The following is an 18,563-nucleotide window of genomic DNA, read 5'->3' on the forward strand; positions in this document are numbered from 1 at the left end:
ACGCACACCAAGCCATGCGTCATGAAATTTCAGGACACCAGGAATATAGAGAAGATTTTACTCACAGGGAATACAATAGGAAACACGTGACACAAGAATAATAGGACCATGTAATTTGGGATGTTGGTAAGACAGTTGCTTAAATGTAAGACCTTAGATTCCGTATTAGTGCAAAGGGATGTCGTCTTTCTCATTTTTCTGTTGAGGTGATGAGATATTTTAAGTTCAGTAATATTACTTTCAGTGACTGCTCACCAAATCTTCTTAACTCTGTCCTAAGCATTATTCATTCCAGACATACGTTCAGCTACATGTGGAACAACCCACCAGGATTATATGCCAGAACTTAAGCTCAATATACCCAAAACACAACCTGTCTCTTTTAGAACTCATTCTTGCTTTTGACTTTGCTATTTTTATTATTTTTCCATTTAGAACTTCAGAATATTCTTTACCTCCTGTAACCAGTTGTCAGTCTTATCAGTTCTGTGTTTTAGTGTTTCTCACATCCACTCCCTCAATTTCATCTCTCGCTTTCATTCTACTTCATACCTTTATCATCTTTAACTTGTGATGCTGGATATCCTCACCTTTCTCTGTCCGTGTTCTGATAAACCTAGCCCTGGTTTAAATCACGTTAAACGCAATACTTACTACTTCAGTACTTGTCATATGCTGAATAAAGTTCAAATTTTCTCAGACTGACACTTCCAGCCTTTCAGTTTATACTTTTTTCCACCCTTTGAGTATCTTTCATAACTTTCTCCATAAATCAAAACACTTGTTTTTTTTTTTTTTTTTTTTTTTTAACACAGGGTCTTACTCACCCAGGCTGGAGTGCAGTAGTGCAATCTTGGCTTACTGCAGCCTCTACCTCCCAGATTCAAATGATTCTCCCACCTCAGCCTGCAGAGTAGCTGGGACTACAGTCGCTCTCCACCATGCCCAGCTAATTTTTGTAGAGATGGGTTTTCGCCATGTTGACCAGGCTGGTCTCAAACTCCTGACCTCAAGTGATCTACCCACCTCAGCTTCCCAAAGCGCTGAGATTACACATGGGAGCCACTGCACCCATCCTAAATAAAAAAACTTTTTACTCAGACTAGATTATACTTTGTTCCCTTATGATTACCTTCTGATTTACTGCCTTGGTGCCTTCTCCTATACTAAACACTCCATCCTATATGCCTCTCCCACAAGCCCCCCACTGCTGGTAGAAATAGCCACCATCCACTATCCAACATCCATTGAAGAAGGCCCAATCACATGCCATTCCCTCTATGATGCTCTGTTAGGGACTAGAAGATTACATATCTAGGGATATTAACCCTGAAAATATTTTGTTTTATTTTTAGTTTGCCTGGTTGTTTATTTTGTTTCTCTTTAAGATTAATATGGTCAGGGACTTTTTGTCTTATTTGCTGTTTCTCTGTGTCCAAGATGAGCATGACATATTAATAAATATTTGTTGAATAAATGAGTGAATGCTATCAGAGCATTATAGGTTTTATGTTAAATGGGTTTGGTTTTCAGTTGCTTTATTGTTGTTTTTAAATTTTAAATTATTGTTCCTTAAACTTACTATCAAATAAGTGCATTTTATAAGTTGTTTGTTTGCTTTAGCCGTCAGATGTAGGCTATAAATAGATAGGCTAAATACTACCTATTTGCATCAGTAGTATTTTTAGCCTGTTGCTTTCCAATGATTAGATTTTAAAGCATATAGTTTTAACAATAAGCAATACTTACTGAACACTTACTTTGTTCCAGGGACCGTTTCAAGTGCTTTGTATATGTTTTAATTCGTTTAACCCTCAGAACAATATTGTGAATTAAGTACTACCATTAACTATGTATTTTAGGTGAGAAAACTGAAGTACAGCAGTGAAGGGTTTAACAACTCACCCAAGGTCATGCATCTAGTAAGTTTTGGAGCCAGGAACTCTGACTCTAGTATATGCACTCCAAAATTTCACTGCTATATGGTTCAAAAATAAATGACCCTGTTGGGAATATTCTAAAACAAGATTGTGGTGATGGTTGTACAACTCTGTAAATTAACTAAAAATCATTCAGTTGCACACTTAAAATGGGTGAATTTTATGGTCTTAAATTATAATTTGATAAAGATGTTTAAAAAGTGGGTGATCTATATTCTTATTAAAATGGATTATAATTTTTTTCAATATTTCATGTACAGTGGAACTTTTAGTCCTGAGTTCTCTTGCCACTGGAATATGGGAATGGGTGAAGTAGGCAATCTGTGCCTTGCCTAAGTTGGCTAAGGACACAAAAGTTTATATGTCACTGTTACGAGCTCTTTGGGGGTGAGAATTTTTTCTTCCTTACCTTTGGATCTGTTGGTATGTAAACCATGCGTAGCAGGGACTTGATAAGTATTTGTTGAATTAAATCTCAAGAGCTTTATTTACCTGCACTGTAGATACTTAAATTGTATCCTCAGAAATCCTGGCTTTCATAGTCTAATTTTAAAATATAGACCTTGTGCAGTATACTTAAAAGGTAAAACATGTACACTGCCTAGATGCATAGATATTAACATATAGAAGGGAAAAATGTAACTGATGAAAACATTATGTATAAAACTTTGTAGATTAATCTGATTACATATTGATCAAAGTTGCTTGAGAAAGCCAGAAGAAAAATTGAATTAACATAAGTATTTACTTATAAAGATTTTTAAAAGTCTTCTGAAAACATTGGAGCTCACAGATAAAGTTGGAAGAATTAAAATTTTCTGCTAAACGTGGCAGAATAGAAAACATATGAATATTTATGGATGTGTATTGATATTTAGGACAGAAAAAATGGAAATCAATCATGAACCAAAAACTTCAGTTTAAAATATATCCATAAGAGATGCTGTTATAGAGTCAAATGTGTAAATATAAGCAAGCAGTTAATATAATCTTATATTTTCATTATGTTGAATAAGCAGATTCAAGAGAAGGATGTAATTTCACTTTGTCACTATTTAGTGACTTGAATGTAGTCAAAATATAAAGGTCAAAATTTAAAAAAAATTATTTAAAAAAGTAAGATTTTGTTTGTTTGTTTGTTTGTTTTGAGACTGAGTCCTGCTGTGTTGCCCAGGCTGGAGTGTAGTGGCTTAATTTCAGCTCACTGCAACCTCCACCTCTGGGGTTCAAGTGATTCTCCTGCCTCAGCCTCCCAAGGAGCTGGGATTACCAGGTGCCCACCACCAAGCCTGGCTAATTTTCATAGTTTTAGTAGAGATGGGGTTTCATCATGTTGGCCAGGCTGGTCTCGAACTCCTGACCTCAAGTGATCCACCAGCTTCAGCCTTCACATAGGGAAAAGTGAAGGAGGAAGTGGGAAAAGGTTGAGGTGGGTGGATATATCAGATCAAATAGGGCTGTTTTGGCTATGTAGAGTTTGGATACTCTTCTGAGGGTAATGAGAAGCCATTACATGGATGTTAGGAGAGGATTGGCATTATTCAAGTTACATTTTTAAAAGAATCATTCTGGCTGTTCTGCATGGAGAATAACTACAGGGAGAGAATGGTGGAAGCAGGGTGACAGATGAGGGGCTATTTTAGGCATAAAGGTAAATTCCTGGACAAGGGTTTTAGTGGTGAAGGTAATGTTTGGATTCTGAAGATTTTTTGAAGCCAGAGCTAACAAATGGATAATGTAGGCTCATTTTTTACAGTGTTTTAAATTATGCCTTTAAAAAAAAAGAGCTGGGCAATAGATAATTTAATTTGGAAAATGATTTCATAAAACACATTTGCTCGTTCCTTGTCATGGTGCCTTATTCTTTAATGGTTAATGGGCTCTTTGAGAGTGAAGAATTTGGGTTGCATGAAATACGGGAAGCATGTTTTGAATTTGTGTTATTCTAGCTAATTTTGATCAGTTAATTTTATTTTTATTATTATCTGGTATCATTTGGCAACGTGGAGTAAATGCTCCCTAATTCTTAAACAAACAAACACAAACAAAAAACAAAAAAACTTTTGGCATGTTACAAAGCACAATTAGTCCTCTATGGTTATCTAGATAGGGCTATGTCATCTAAAATGGTCAGACTCTCTGCAGGATGACCATAGTCTCTAAAAAGCCTATATAAGGGATGCCTCTCTCTAGTAGAGATATTTCCTGAGCCATGTTTCTCAGCATCAGGACAGCTATGATTTATTTTGCAAGCGGACAAGGCCAAACATTACTGTTTTAACTATTATAAACAAAATAGTAAATGTTAAATGTTCACTTAATAGAGCCACTAGTAGGGCTTTTTATATATACAAAGTAAAGTCTGAGCCAAAAATGTGAAACAGTTCTCTGGTCTGTGTGCATTCTCTTTTAACCTACTCTTTGATTCATTGCAACTGGAGAAGTGATGCAACCAGTGATGATTTTGCACTCCAGAGCTCTTGGTGCTGCAGTGAGTCCTCCTGTTTTGTTTTGTTTTGTTTTTTCTTCTACTAATTACCCAAGCCATAGTAATTTATCAAATTTCTTAAAACTGTTCAGAAATGTTTATTATAATATGTTAGTTCCAAAATAAAGAGCTTTGCAAGATTCTGTTAAACCTCAACCTTTTAGAATATTTTAAAATATTTACCAGGTTTTTGTGTGTGTGTGTGTGTGTGTGTTTTTTTTTTTTTTAAAGCAGAGATTTAAACCGGTAATAGTCCGCAAAATGATACAAAACTATCTTAAAAATGTGGAATGCTTCACAAATTTGCATGTCATCCTTGCGCAGGGGCCATAGTAATCTTCTTTGTATCATTCCAATTATAGTATATATGCTGCCGTGAACACAGTGTTTACCAGTTTTGTTCTTTATCAGTTTTTATGGCTTTCAGCTTTAGCCTACAAAGTTATGCAAGGATCAAATGTTAATTCAGATATAATTTTAAAGTTACTTCCCCAATTTTTTATAGTTAATTACAGAAAGGACTATTCTCATTGAGTGGTGTTTTCACTGAGTAGTCTGTTTTTGTTTGTTTTGTTTTTTTTGCTGCTTTGTTGTTTTTTGCCATCAAGGTTTTAACCTGGGTAGTAAACACTGATGCTGCATTGATGCTCATGGGGCAGGTGGCTAAGGAGCCAATCACTGCATTTGTCAGGTAGTAACCCTGTTTTATTCTGAAAAACAGTTTTTATATGCTTTCTATTTGAAAATATAGCAGAAAAGACCTATTATACTTGTCTTATAAAGCTGTATTTTTTTAATCGCAGAAAATTAGCATTTTATATTGTGACTGACTATACACATATCTTTGCACAGACACACAGGCATATATGAAACTGAAAAAGGAGTTAACCATAGCAATTCCTATTGCAGTGTGCACTCCATTTTTTTGTATCCCAATTTGTTCCATATTTAAAGTACTGATCATAACCTATTACATTGATATTAGGACCCACTAATGAGTAAGAATTCAGAATTTGAAAACCACTTCTAAAGCATGCCTCAAATATAATTTGATCTTTTCAGAAGCCTTGTGAGATAGGCAAGGCTAATATTAACCCTTTTCAAACATAGCTAAAGCCTACACTTTGAAAACAGAAGTTGGACTAAAGAATTGAAAACAGAAAAAATGATTTAGGGTGTTGAATGAGCAGAGGTCATCATGAACACAGGGTACACTTGAATGGTGATGGAGAGGAAGAGGGGCTGCAGAGATTTAGAACAGAAAGCAGATGGATGTAGAAGATGTTTTATTTGCCTCAGGATTTTTGCCTAAGCCCTTGAAGACATCTGGTATGCCACTAGAAATCACCTGAGGCTAAAATTTACCAGATTGTTGGTATCTTGAAAAGCTACCAAAATTAGTTTGCAAGGCTCTACCCATCAGCTTCTTACAGTCTACCTCTAGACATCTCATCTATACCATTCCAGTCCAATTTCTCGAGGTAAGTCTATTTCCCAAAATTCACTTATTTGCATACTTTTATAATTTTTGTCATATGTATACATCACCACATTTTTTAAATTGTTAGAAATGGATTTATTTATTCCAAATAATTAAAAAATTTGAGATTAACTTTAGACATTAATCATTTAAAGCAAACAATCATTGGTATTTAGTGTATTCACAATGTTGCAACCACCAATTCTCTAGTTTCAAAAGTTTCATCACCCCATAAAAACACCCCATACCTCTTAAGTAATCATTCCTCATTCCCCCATTTAAAAAAGAAACATTCTAACACTATCAAAAATGTAAAAAAGCAATGTGACTCTAAAAAGAGCATAGCAAATTCTGAAAATAAAACAATCATTAGCCAGATACTAGCTAGATACTGTTACCTGCCAGTTTTCTGTCTTAGATTTTTCTATGTTAAAAAGGGATATAGGCAAAAGTTATGGAGGTATTAAAGACCAATCAATGCTAAATCAAGACTTTCTGCTTGGTCGAACTGAAAGAATTGAAGGAAATTTCAAAAATATACCTTTCTCACTATGAGATTCACTGCTATTTAGTGTCATTTCCTTTAACTAACATCTAAAGTTTGTCTTGATACAGCTGAATTCATCCTTTCCTTCACTGTACTATTAAAGGGGTTGCATATTATTCCCAGAGTCCTTTATAACTGAATTCCTGGAATTCAGAGAGTGTGTTCTAAATATTGGTGATTGCAGTTTTCATTATTATCCTCAAACATATAAAATCCGTTATTTACCAAGTAGTAAACTGGACGCTTTCAGAATTTTAAAGAAAAGGTACAGATACTACTTCCAAATAATATAAATCTTTGTTGTGAAAATCAATGTATGCACAGTTAATACTTAGAATATAAAACTGATAATATTAAATAGACAAGTAGATTGTGTTCTAAAAGTTATCTGGTTTAAATTATTTGGAACTTTTATACTGTTTCATAGAGATCAAGTTAATAGCAGCTATTATGAATATTCCAGATTAGCACAATATGGCTTATCTTTTTATGATCTTCAGGTTCTCCAGGGGTGGTTCTGGTATGATAAAAATAGTATTTTGCATCACAAACTTCAGTTTCCTCATCTGAACAATAAACTTAATCTTTACCTAGTTATAAAGTTCAAATAAGATAACCTTTGTGTAAGTACACAGCACAGTCCCTGGTACTTGGTTGAAGATCAGTTAAGTGTACATTTATTTATTCAGTTATTCATATTCATGGCCGTTTTAAAATTAATTTTTTAATTGACAAGTAATAATTGTACATATCCATGGCATACATAGTGATGAATTCATCCTTTCCGTCACTTCACTGTTATATTGATATATTTGATACATATGATGTATAGTGATCAAATCATGGTAAGTAACATCCATCATCTCAAACATTTATTATTTCTTTGTGTTGGGAATTTTCAGTATCCTCGTTCCAGCTATTTGAAAGTATATAATATTTATTGTTAACTGTAGTCATTCTGCTGTGGGAGAGAACACTAGAACTTATTTCTCCTATCTAGCTCCAATTTTGTGCATCTGTTAACAAATCTCTTCCTAACCCTCCCTTCCCTCTACTCTTTTCAGCCTCTAGTATTCTGTTTTACTTTTTACTTCTATGAGATCAACTATTTTTCTCTCACATGAATGAGAACATGGGGTGTTTAACTTTCTGTTTGCAGCTTATTTCACTTATCTTCCACTTCCATCCATGTTACTGTGAATGGCAGGATTTCATTCTCTTTTATGACCGAATAGTATTCCATAGTGCATCTATATCACATTTTCTTCATCTATTTATTATTGGACACCTAGGTTGATTCTATATCTTGGCAATTGTGATTAGGGCAGCAATAAACATGGGAGTGCAGGTATCTTTTTGACATACTGATTTTCCTTACTTTGGATACTGTAGGGGATAAGGGAGAGCTTTCCCTTGATTCCCTGATGTTTTGCTGAAAAATCAACTCTCAAAACGCAGATTAATTAGAGAAAAGGCATACAGATTTATTCATCGTATATACACAGAAGACTTTGGAATGAAGATCAAAAGATACAGGGGAAATTATCAAAAGATACAGGGAAAAGGTTCAACAAAGTATGGACAGTCATGTAGAAATATGATTGGACAAAAACGGGTGATCTAATACTAATAGACTGGGGAAACTCAGGAGGGCCATCTGTCTAGATTCTTTTTGGGTTCTCTGAGTATGCATTCCTTCCTTCCGGGTATGGGACAAGACCCTCTCTAGAACAGGACTGTTACAACCTACAGACAAACAACATAGGTCAGATAATTCCTTTGTGGTCAGTTTTTCCAATGAAAACCAGAGGTAAGATTGGAGTACTGTTTATAGGATTTATGACTAGCTTTGAGGAATAGGGGTTCTGGTTTCTATGATCCACCTTGGGGGCCAGGGATTCTAGTTTCTATGGCTAGCCTCTGGGGAGAATGGGACAGAGAGACAGGAGGGTGGGAGAAAGAGAAAAATGTTTGCTTCAAGGCTGCTTCTGATACTTTCATTTTGGGATATTGTTGTCTGAGCCCCAGAAAATGTATACTTAGTAGGAGCCTTGCTGTATCATCTGGTAGTTCCATTTGTAGTTTTTGAGGAACTGTTCTCCATAATGGTTATACAAATTTGCATTCCCACCAGTAGTGTATGAGTTCCCTTTTCTCCACATCCTTGTCAGCATTTATTATTACTTTTTTCTTTTTGATAATAGTTATTCTAACTGGAATGAGATGTTATCTTTTTATAGTTTTGATTTGCATTTCCCTGATGATTAGTGGTGGTGATATTTTTTCATATACATGTCGACCATATGTATGTCATTTTCTATCTGTTCAGATCATTTGCCCACATTTTTTGTTGTTGTTTTTATTTTTATTGTTTTCTTGAAACGGAGTCTCGCTCTGTCACTTAGGCTGGAGTGCAGCGGTGTGATCTCAGCTCACTACGACCTTCGCCTCCTGGGTTCAAGCAATTCTGCCTCAGCCTCCTGAGTAGTTGGGATTACAGGTGCCTGCCACCATGCCTGGCTAGTTTTTTTTTGTATTTTTAGTAGAGATGTGGTTTCACCTTGTTGGCCAGGCTGGTCTCGAACTCCTGACCTCAGGTGATCTGCCTGCCTCAGCCTCCTGAAGTGCTGGAATTACAGGCGTGAGCCACTGTGCCCAGCCTGCCCATATTTTAATTGGATTTGTTTTTATTTGTTGGTTTTTCTGTTGAGTTCTTTGTATATTCTGGATGTTAATCCCCTGTTGGATGAGTAGTTCATTATTCATGTATAAAAATGCTACTGATTTAATTTTGTACCCTACAAATTTACTGAATTCTGTTATCAGTTCTAAGGGTTTTTTTTTGTTTTGTTTTGTTTTTTTTTGGTAGTAAAGTCTTTAGGTTTTTCCATATATTAAGATCATGTCATCTGCAAACAGGGACATTTTGACTTCTCCCTTTCCAATTTGGATGCCTTTTATATATCTGCTGCCTAATTGCTCTGGTTAGGACTTCCATTAGTATATTGAATAAGAGTACTGAGATTGGGCATCTTTGTCTTGTTCCAGTTCTTAGCTGAAAGCTTTTTCTTGTTCAGTAAGATGTCAGTTGTGGGTTTGTCATATTTGGCCATTATTATGTTTAGGTACATTCCTTCTATACTTAATTTATTAAGAGTTTTTATCATGAAGGGATGTTGAATTTTATCAAAAGCTATTTCTACATCTTACGGTTTTTGTCCTTCTTTCTGTGGATATGTGTGATGTTTATTGATTTGCATATGTTGAGACATCCTTGCATTCCTGAGATAAACCCCACTTGATTATGATGTATCCTCTTACTGATGTGTTGTTAGAACTCGGCTTGTTAGTATTTTGGTGAGGATTTTTGCAACAGTGTTCATCAGGGATACTGGCTGTAGTTTTCTGCTTCTTCTTCTTGTATCCTTATCTAGTTTTGGTATCAGGGTTATGCTGGCCTTATAGAATGAATTAGGAAGAATTCCCTCCTCTTTTATTTTCTGGGATAGTTTGGAAAAAATTGGTATTAATTCTTCTTTAAAGGTTTGGTAGAATTCAGCAGTAAAGCCATCTGGTCCTGGACTTTTTTGTTATTGGAAGACTTTACTACTGATTCTCTCTCATGACTTGTAATTGGTCTATTCAGATTTTATTTTTCTTCCGGGTTCAGTCTTTATAGGTTGTATGTGTCCAGGAATTTATTCATTTCCTCTAAAATTTCAAATTCATTGGCATATTGTTGTTCATAGTACTCTCTAATGATCCTTTGTATTTCTATTGTGTCCATTGTGACATATCCTCTTCTGTTTATGATTTTTTCAAATTTGAGTCTCTTCTTTTTTTCTTTCTTTCCAAGTTTCACTAATGGTTTGTTGATTTTGTTTATCTTTTCAAAGAACTAACTTTTTGTTTGATCTTTTGTATTATTTTAGTTTTTTTTTTTTTTTTTTTTGGAGACAGGGTCTCACTCTGTTGTCCAGGCTGGAGTGCGGTGGCTGCATCTTGGCTTATTGTAGTCTCAGCTTCCTGGGCTCAGGTGATCATCCTGCCTCTGCCACTTGAGTAGCTGGGACTACAGGCATGTGCCACCACGCCTGGCTAATTTTTGATTTTTTTGTAGAGATGAAGTTTCACCATGTTACCCAGGTTGGTCTCAAACTTGGGAGCTCAAATGATCCTCCTGCCTTGGCCTCCCAAAGTGCTAGGATTACAGGCATGAGCTACCACGCCAGGCCTCAGTCTCAATTTTGTTTATTTATGCTCTGATACTGTTTATTTATTTTACTAATTTGGGGTTTGGTTTTTTTTTTTTTTTTTGTCTCTTCATTTTCTAGTTCTTTGAGGTGAATTGTTAGTTTTTTTAATTTGAAGTCTTTCTATTTTTTTGGCATAGGCATTTATTACTATAAACTTGCCTCTTAATACTGCTTTTACTGTGTGCCATAAGCTTTGGTACATTATGTTTCTATTTCCATTTGTTTCAAGAAATTTTAAAATTTCATTCTTAATTTCAAGTTTAACCTATTGGTTGCTTAGAGGCATTTTGTTTAGTTTCCATGTATTTGTATAGTTTTGAATGTTCCTCTTGTTATGTCTAGTTTTATTTCATTGTGGCAAGATAAGATACCTCATATCTCGATTTTTAAAAATTTATTGAGACTTGTTTTGTGTCCTAACATATGGTCAATCCTGGAGAGAGTTCCATGTGCGGCTGAAAAGAATGAAATTGTTAGGTGAAATATTCTGTAAATGTCTTTTAGATCTATGGTACAGTTTGTGTATAAACAAGGTCTCACTCTGTCACCTTGGCTGGAGTGCAGTGGCATGATCATAGTTCACTGCAGCCTCAAATTCCTGGGCTCAAGCAGTCCTCCTTCCTCAGCCTCCTTAGTAGTTAGGACTACAGGCACATGACACCACAGCCAGCTTATTTTTTATTTTTTGTGGAGACGGGGTTTCACTATGTTGCCCAGGGTTGTCTCAAATTCCTGGCCTCAACTGATCCTCTGCCTTGGCCTCTCAAAGTGTTGGGTTTAGAGGCATAAGCCTCCATTTCTGGCCTGTGGTGCAGTTTAAATTTGTGTTCCTTTGTTGATTTTTCTGCCTACATGACCTGTCCAGTGCTGAGAGTGGGGTGTTGAAGTTTCCCACTATGTATTGAAGTGTTCCCCACTATGTATTGAAGTCCATTTCTCCCTTTAGATCTAATAGTGTTTGCTTTATATATCTGGGTGCTCCTGTGTTGGATGCAAATGTATTTACAGTTGTTATATTCTCTTGCTGAATTGATCCTTTTGTTATTATATAGTGTACTTTTTTGTCTCCTGACATAAGCGTAGCTACTCCTGCTCACTTGATTTTCATTTGCATGAAATATCTTTCAGTTTAAGTGTGTATTTACAGCTGAGGTGAGATTCTTGTAGGGAGAATATGTTTGGGTCTTGATTTTTCATTCGTTCAGATAGTGTATATGTTTTAAATGAGGGAATTTAATCCACTTACATTCAAGATTATTGATAGTTGAGGACTTACTCCTTTCATTTTATTGATTTTCTGGTTATTTTGCATATCTTTTGTTCCTTATTCCCTTACTTATTATTTTTATGGTTAGGCGGTTTTCTGTAGTGATAAGGATTGATTATTTTCTCTTCTTCCTTTTGTATCAGCTCTGCCAGTGAGTTTTATAGTTATACTTGTTTTCATGATGGTAGTTATTATCTTTTCACTTCCAGATGTAAGACTCCCTTGAACATGTCTTATAAGACTGAACTAGTGGTGATAAATTCCTTTAGTTTTTGCTTCTCTATTGGAAGATTTTATTTCTCCTTCATTTCCGGAGGATAGCTTTGTGGAGTATAATACTTTTAGCTAGCAGGGTTTCCCCACCCTCGCTTTCAGTACTTTGAATATATCATCCCATTCTCTCCTGGCCTGTAAGCTTTCTTCTGAGATATCTGCGTTAGCCTAATGGAGATTCCCTTATTTATGCCTTGAGTCTTTTCTCTTGAATGCTTTTGGAATTCTTTGTCTTTTACTTACAACAATTTGACTAGGTTGGGCTCCAGAGAGGACCTATTTGGATTGAATCTGTTTGGGTTTCTTTGATCTCCCTGGACCTAAATGCCCATCTCTTTCCCAAGACTTGGGAAATTTTCTGCTATTATTTCATTAAATATGATTTCCTCACCTTTACCCTTCTTTTTTCCTTCTGGAATGCCCACAGTGTGAATATTTGCTTGCTTAATGGTGTCTCATAAATCCTTTAGACTTTCCTTTTCAATTCATTTTTGCCACTGCTTGTATTATTTCAAAGATCTGTCTTGGAGTTCACACATTTTTTTCTCCATTTGGTATAGTCTGTTGTTGAAGCTCTCAATTGTATTTTCTATTTCCTTCATTTAATTCTCAGCTCTAGGATTTCTTTTTAGTTCTTTTTTGTGATAATCTACCTCTGTTAAATTTATTACTTATATCATAAGTTGTTTTCCTGATTTTGTTGAATTGTCTATCTGTATTCTCTTGTATCTCACTCAGTTTCCTTAAGATTATTATTTTGAATTCTTCTGGCATTTCATGTATTTCCTTATGATTGTGGTCTGTTACTGGAGAATTATGTTTTCCTTTGGAAGTGACATGTTTCCTTGCTTTTTCATTGTTCTTGTGTCTCTGTGTTAATTTCTATCAATCTAGTGGACCAGTCGCCTCTTCCAATTTTATTCACTAGGTGTCATAAGGAAAGACTTACTCATATGAATAGATCTTGGGTTGTTGATTTGATGGAGTGCATTGGCTTTGATTCTAGGTGGACACAGTAGTGTAGTCTTCATAAAATTTCTTCAACTGTAATCCATACTGGGGGCATTTGAGAGTTTCTCAGTGGCCTAGGCTGAGAGAGTTTGTGGTGACAGTAGTGCAGCTTTGCCAGGGTTGGGCTCACTGGACTGTCTCTTAGGTTGGGCATTTGTTCATGCACACAGTGGGTCAAGCAGCTTGGAGTCTGGCTCACTGGGGTTGTGGCCACAGGGATGTTACTGTAGCCAGGAACACAGGCATGCTTGTGGTTGCTTGGCTAGACTAAGGCATGTCTGCTGGGGACGGCTCATAGGACTGTTTCTCAGCCATGTATTTAGGCTCATGGCTGTTTCATCAGTCTGCAATATTTCCACCAGGGGTGGCCTACAGCATTGTTTCTCAGGCGCTTGTTGAGGATGTAGGGGAGTTGGGCAGGTCATGTCTGGGGAGGGAAGAGGGAAGTGTGGGGCTGTTTCCGGATCCCTGAGTGTGGGCACTTAGCCACTCCGCTGGCCCAGGGCTATGTCAGCTGCTTGCAGACTTGTAGGCCTCTCCCACATGGCAGAGGTCATGCAGTGGATGGATTTGTCCTAGGCAGGACTGGTAGGCTTTTAGTCCAATTGGGAGTGTGGCCCCAGGAGTTGGTTACCTGCTGTGTAGGACCATAGTCACAGCCAATCCTGGGCCCATACTCTGTACAGCTGGGGTTGTGGCATTCATATATAATGTATGGACTTGGCATAATGAATATGAAACCCCAGTGCTGGAGAAGTGCAGTGGCTACTGGCTCCGTGAGCAAGGAGCATTCCGGAGGTGCCTCAGGTCACAAGATGGCACTGTGCTGCAGTAGCTTGTCTCACAGGGGAGAGGGTGCACCTTGTGCTCCTAATCTGGAGCAGTGAAACTGCGTGAATTCCCGGCATTTCTCCAAATGGAGCTGAGAGCTTGCAAGGACCATGGGATTCTTCTGTTGTAAGGACTTAGGCATTTGTGGTGGCAATGGGGGTTGATGGTGATTTTCTGCTTACCTTTTTCCCATGATGGAAAGTTCCCTCCGACACCAGGCAGGTCTCATCCAGGTTGGGGAGATGGGGTTATAGAGGCTATGTGCTTCCATGCTGCCCTCCTGTCATTACAGATGCATTTTCACTCCCTTGCTGCACTCCAGCACTCTCCCTTCAACACTCAAATCAAATCTTAGTTGTTTCTTTGTGGCCTTGGTCCTTTTTGGTCTGGGGGGACAAATGCCAGGCGTCTCTAGTTAGCCATCTTGCCAACCTTCATAGTCTTGTTAATATGTTATAGAACGAAATCAACAGAGTTTGCCCAATGAAGGCAGTTAGCTTTATTGTAATTTGACATATAAAGCCTGACCAGATAATTCACCTCCTTCTCACTGCTATTTACCTCATTGTTAGTAACAATAGTGGTGATAACAGCAGTAGTGATAGTAGTAATAATAATTATTTTAATAACTGCTAACATTGTCTACCCACTGTGTACCAGGAATTGTTGTTAATGCTTTCAATGTACTTGCTCATTTTAGAGTTATTTGAGATTAGTATTTTTATCCCTATTTTAAGGATGAGTTAACTAAGATTCAGTAATTTACCTAAGGACGTACAGTAAGAGGCAGGTAGGTCTGGGATTTGACTCTAGGCAGTCTGGCTCCAGGGTCTGTACTTTTAACCAACATCTCTAGGGCTTCTCAGTGTGTGGGATCCCATTCATCCAGCCTAAGTGAAGGGCCATCAGCAAGGGAGTGACTCTAGAGGGCTCATTCTCCTCTACAGGTTGTTCCAAATACATGTTCCAGGGAATATATATTATCACAGGCGAAATTGTCTGTTGGAGGATCTGGCTCATATAGAAAAATCCTACTTCTTATCTGTGCACCCACAGAGTACCAGCAGAGCCGGGTGAGTGGGGCGGAGAGCCAGTAGAGGCAGAGGGGACATACTGCAAAGATAATGTCCTGGTCCCCCTATTACAGTTAAGAAGGATCAAAATGGAATACAAGTTGAAGAAGAGAGGTCAGTTTAGACTCAAGTACAGTCGTGTACCACATAACAACATTTCAGTTAATGACAGTCTGTGTATGCAGTGGTGCTCCTGTAAGATTATTATGTAACTGAAAAATTTATATCACTTGGTGATGTCGTAGCCATCTTAACATTACAGCACAATGTGTTACTCATGTGTTTGTGGTGATGCTGGTATAAACAAGCCTATTATGCTACCACTAGAGCAGATACAGTTATGCATGGTACAAAATACTTGATAATAAATGACTTACTGGTTTATGTATTTACTATACTATACTTTTAGTGTATTTTAGAGTCTACTTCTACTTATTTAAAAAAGTAGTTGACTGTAAAACATCCTCAGGTTCTTCAGGAAATATTCCAGAAGAAGGCGTTGTTATCATAGGAGATGACAATTCCATGTCTGTTATTACCTCTGAATACCTTTCAGTGGGACAATATATTATGGTGGAAGACACTCATATTGATGATCCTGACCCTGTGTAGGTCTAGGCTAACATGTGCGTTTGTCTCTTAGTTTTTAACAAAAGAGTTTTAAAAGTTAAAAATTTTTAATAGAAAAACGTTTACAGAATAAGGATATAAAGAAAGAAAATATTTTGTGTAGCTATACAATGTGTGTTTTATGTGTTATTACAAGAGTCAAAAGTTTTAAAAATTTAAAAGTTTATATACTCAAAAAGTTACAGTATGCTACAGTTAATTTATTATTGAAGAAAGAAAAACACTTTTAATAATTTTAATATAGCCTGAGCTTCCTGTGTTTATAAAGTGTACAATAGTGTACAGTAATGTCCTAGACCTTCACATTCACTAACTACTCAGTCACTCACTCACCTACAGCAATTTCTAGTCCAGCAAGTACCATTCATGGTAAGTGCCCTATACAGGGATACCATTTTTTACTTTTTATACCATGTTTTTACTGTACCTTTTCTGTGTGTACATGTGTTTAGATACACAAATATTGACCATGGTGTTACAGTTGCCTGTAGTAGTCAGTATAGTAATATTCTGTACAGATTTGTAGCCTAGGAGCAATAGGCTATTCCATATACGCCTTACCATCTGTGTTTGTATAAGTACACTCTGTGATGTTCACATAATGAGGAAATCATCTAATGAACACATTTCTCAGAACTTATTCTCATTGTTTAGTGACCCATGGCTGTAATTAGGCAAGGAGTGACTACCAGAAGTTTTTCCCCTTCACTGTATTTCCAAATACTATCTCTTAAATTGACTAGATTAGAAGTACTTCTAAATTTTATATCTGTTTCCCTTAAGGAAAATAACATGTCAAGCCCATATACATTGAAGGAAATAATTTATTCTATACTATATGCGTTGTATATTTTATTACTGAGATAGTAAATCAAGATTATAGAAATGGGGTAAAATTAAAACATTTTGCTAAGTTTAAATGGCTATAACTTAAATGGAATTTTTTGTCATTCACTAGATCTAGTAGCCAGATGACATTTTACTATTTTTATTTTTAAACCTAGGAGGTTTGCCTATAAACCATTTATTAGCAGAGCAAGCTTTCTAAATGCTGTGAGTTAAAACATATGGAAATACTAGAGATACTTGAATGGAGCTTGAATGTCTTCCCACACATTAAATATGTGTCTCAAAGAGGAAAATATATTTTAGACATTTCACTGACTAGTAGTTTGAAGTTAACAGCAAAATCCATGATAGGTATTATTTTTATATTGATAAATTAAGAATACTTTTATTAAACAAGATATAGTAAGCCAAAGAAAAAGCATTCCCTACTATATTCCTAAATCTACGTGCTACACAGTACTCGTCTTATATAAACCTGAAACATACAGGGCTGTGTGTATGTTCAAGTTTGATAGTGACCACCAGTTTGTGTGGAGTTCCCCATTTATAAAGATAGACTTGGACCAAGTGATTCTATGTTATTCTACAGGAGAGTATTTTTCAATATTTTAAAAACTAGTACATATGGCCGGGCACGGTGGCTCACGCCTGTAATCCCAGCACTTTGGGAGGCTGAGGTGGGAGGATCACGAGGTCAGGAGATCGAGACCATCCTGGCTAACACGGTGAAATCCCATCTCTACTAAAAATATGCAAAATTAGCCAGGCATGGTGGCAGGCACCTGTAGTCCCAGCTACTTGGGAGGCTGAGCCAGGAGAATGGTGTGAACTCAGGAGGCGGAGCTTACAAGTGAGCTGGGATCGCGCCACTGCACTCAGGCCTGGGCGACAGTGCGAGACTCCATCTCAAAAAAACAAACAAACGAGTACATATTTTGTGTTTCCTAATTATCTAAGAAGACTTTATTAAGCTTTGCTTTCTGTACTTTGTATGTTACAAAAACAGTGGATAGATTGAATATACTTTTTCAAATTCTTCTCTAAGCTTACCTCACACATCTCTAACCTTACCTCTTTTGGTGGCATTGGAGTGGTGTGATTTGGAGAGGGAAGTCTGTGATTAGACTTACATTTTTTAGAAATGACTTTGTTCTATAAGGAAGACAGATTCGAGGAAATAAGGCAGTAGGCAGGAGGTCAGTTCAGAGATACCGGGTGAGTCCAGTCTTAAGTGAGAGATGATGAGAACCTCAACCAAGTATGTGGAGTGAGAATGCAGAACAGAGAATGTACTAAAGTGATATTAGGATATAGGACACATACACAACTTGGTAAATGTTTGTATGTAAGGAATGTAGGACGAGTTGTTTATGAGAATAAGTAACTGGAGAGCCATTCTACCTGTCAAGGTGGGGAGATTTGCCCATGGAAGCTGGGGGACAGGGAAGGCTGTAATGAATTGTTTAGGATGTGCTGAGTCACAAAATTCTTAGGTCCATGTCCAACTCGGTTGAATAAGTAAAGGAATTAATTTACTAATTTTGGAGGCTTGTGTCCATGCCTCTTTCCCTAGATCCTAGTTAAAAAAATGCCCAAATTTTTTTGACTTGAGGCTGGATTTCTGTTTGCAGAACCTCACTGAGGTCTAATTTTTTCCTCCACAGTTCCCTTGTCTTTTCATGCCTTGACCCTGTGCCTATTTTACCTATATTACTATTTTGCTTAGGACCTCTGGCCCATGTTTAACTAGCTTTCTTCCTGCCTTACTCAACTTTAGATCAAACTTCCTTCTGGATGCATATCCTTAGTGAAATGGTACAGTTATCCTCAGTAGAGATGCATTTCTCAGTATGTGTGTGGACTAATTTTGATAAGGGTTAGGAGAGGACCCTGCACTGTAGTGTAGAGGAAGAGCACT

General features: G+C 36.8%; 1 protein-coding gene and 1 non-coding gene across 4 annotated transcripts in view; one reads left to right on the forward strand and one right to left on the reverse strand.

The window, feature by feature from the left end:
• The window catches only part of WDR70 (WD repeat domain 70), a 360,510-nt gene that overhangs the window by 239,719 nt on the left and 102,228 nt on the right, over window positions 1-18,563 (forward strand). The gene's annotated exons all lie outside the window — the stretch shown is intronic.
• Window positions 4,708-4,811, reverse strand: LOC112627166. The gene has a single exon (XR_003120035.1). It is a non-coding gene; the product is annotated as a U6 spliceosomal RNA (small nuclear RNA).

This window comes from Theropithecus gelada, chromosome 6 (assembly GCF_003255815.1).
Source record: "Theropithecus gelada isolate Dixy chromosome 6, Tgel_1.0, whole genome shotgun sequence".
NCBI classification, from domain to species: domain Eukaryota; kingdom Metazoa; phylum Chordata; class Mammalia; order Primates; family Cercopithecidae; genus Theropithecus; species Theropithecus gelada.